Source organism: Aegilops tauschii, chromosome 1 (assembly GCF_002575655.3).
Source record: "Aegilops tauschii subsp. strangulata cultivar AL8/78 chromosome 1, Aet v6.0, whole genome shotgun sequence".
NCBI classification, from domain to species: Eukaryota; Viridiplantae; Streptophyta; class Magnoliopsida; order Poales; family Poaceae; genus Aegilops; species Aegilops tauschii.
Genome location: NC_053035.3, coordinates 484,661,924 through 484,664,550, shown reverse-complemented (window position 1 = coordinate 484,664,550; position 2,627 = coordinate 484,661,924).

Below are 2,627 nucleotides of genomic sequence, written 5' to 3'. Positions count from 1 at the left end.
AAAAAACAAAAAGAAACTTGGAAGAGAAAAATAAAAAGGAAAGAGAAAATAAAAAGGGAAAAGAAGCAGAACAGAGAGAAAAATAAAAACGGGCCGTCCCAATACTGGGCGACATATGCGAAACTTCATCTATTTTCGGCCCAGTGCGGTAAATAATGGTTCTCAGTTGCATGGACAGGATAAATGGGCTGGGCCTCAGCGCGCGCGGCCACGTACGAAATTTTGGATAAAACTGTTTGTTTTATGGCAGATGGACACACAAAAAATTAGTACCACCTTGGATAGAACAAAAAAATCGGTGGTGAACGGATGAAAAAATCGGAGAAACGCACCTTGCTTTATTAGTAGGCATAGATAGTGTCGCAATCATTAATATATATGTGTGTGTATATTGTGATCCACAGACGTTAGGGACAAAATATTGCTACACATGGATATGGGTTGATCTCGTGCAGAAGTACATGAGCGAGCTGCTCAAGTATTCCATTGATGAACGAAGACAACAGATAGATGAGATGTAGCTGAAGACTGATGTGATGTGCGGCCAAATCCAAAAATTTATGATGCTTCGATATGCGCTTTTAGCTGGTGTTATGCTTGGTCTCGTCTCCCTGCTGGATCGGTGGCAGCTTTTTTCTCTCGTGAGAATCATTACACTCATGACGTTCTTAGTCTAAATTAAGAGTATAGTAGTAATATATATCATTCAACTATTATGTATCTAGGCTAGATTAATGAGATCGATGTTGTGTTCTAATTATTGGGACGGCGGCAATGGAGGTGGAGGCGACGGCAGCAGGGGCTCCTGCTGCCGTCGCCTCCACCTCCATTGCCGCCGTCCCAATCGCTGTCGCTTCCATCCCCGTCGCTGTCACCTCGTCGAAGCCCCCATCGCCATCTCCTCCGCCACCACCGCCACCGCCCACGTCGCCTCCGCCTTCACTCCGGCCGCCGCCCCGCCCCTGTCGCACCCCGCAATGCCCCCTCGCCGTGTACCGCTGACGCGAGTGAGTTCTACTTAGTGTAATGTAATTGTAGTGTAGAATAGTGTAGAATTTTCTGTGTAAGAGTAGGGTAAAATTAGTGTAAGAGTAGTGTAAAATTTTAGTGTAAGATTATATATATGATTTGTAGACTATGATTTTAGATAGCGTAATTTTATTGTAGTTCTGGTAGTGTAATTGTGGTGAAATAATTTAGTGTCGTTGTAAACTATGGTTATATTATATGATTTGTAGACTATGATTTTAGATAGCGTATTTTATTGTAGTTCTGGTAGTGTAATTGTGGTGAAATAATTTAGTGTCGTTGTAGACTATCATTATATTATATGATTTGTAGACTATGATTTTAGAAAGTGTAATTTGATTGTAGTTCTAGTAGTGTACTTGTGGTCAAAGAATTTAGTAGAGTTGTAGACTATCATTATATTATATGATTTGTAGACTATGATTTTAGATAGTGTAATTTTATTGGAGTTCTGTAGTGTACTTGTGGTGAAATAAATTAGTGTAGTTGTAAACTATGGTTATATTATATGATTTGTAGACTATGATTTTAGATAGTGTAATTTGATTGTAGTTCTTGTAGTATAGTTGTGGTCAAAGAATTTAATATAGTTGTAGACTATTATTATATTATATGATTTGTAGACTATGATTTTAGATAGTGTAATTTTATTTTATTGTAGTTTTAGTAGTGTACTTGTGGTGATATGATTTCTGTTGGAGATATGCCCTAGAGGCAATCATGTATGATGATATTTCCTATGTGTTTATGAATAGATAGTCCTTGGACATTATCAATGATGTGTATCAGCAAGTACGTGACTTGTTTGTGGGACTATGCATTGTATGATGACTGTCCTAAAAGGTCCCTAGTCGAAAGGGTTGTGTGGACACGCAGCCGACTAGACTAGCATATGACATGGTCAATGGCTCGGTCTCACTAGCCATGGAGTATTGGATGCTAACCGGATAATATGGGCTCGGAAGGATCTGGTCGGATTCGACGTAGTCGGATCCCAGTCGAGATAAGGTCCGAGTCGGACAAGACCCAACTAGACGCAACAATATGTCATCTGTGAGTCTCTAGTACAACATGCGTTCTATGTCCTAAGACCTGAGCTGGCGTAGGTACTCGGGATGGTGAGAGACCTGCTTTGGGCCGACCAAACGCTACTCCGTGACTGGGTAGTTACAAAGGTAGGTTTCGGGCTTGTCTAGACCCATGCTGCGAGACGTGGTCGAGCAAGATGGGATTTGCCCCTCCGACCAGGAGAGATATACTCTAGGCCCCTCGTGTGATCCGACCAGACTAAGCATGGCCATGCGACAAGGATTATGAGATAGTCCGGTTTGTGGTCGGCATCACTGGAATGAGAAAGAGGTCGGGCTAGCACAAGGATGACAGACTCGCCTTGAGCCCGACAACATATATCATGTGGCAAAAGGAATGGAAGTGTGATGTACAGGTTCGTCTAACCAGCTTCATAGTCTGCTTGGTGGTCGGCATGCCTTGCTAGAGGCCGCTACCAACCGTGCAGTTCGGAGGTGATCTGAACGGTGACCAAGCCAAATCGAACCTAAGGGATCGCGCGCTTAAGGGAAGGAACCTACGAAGTCGGA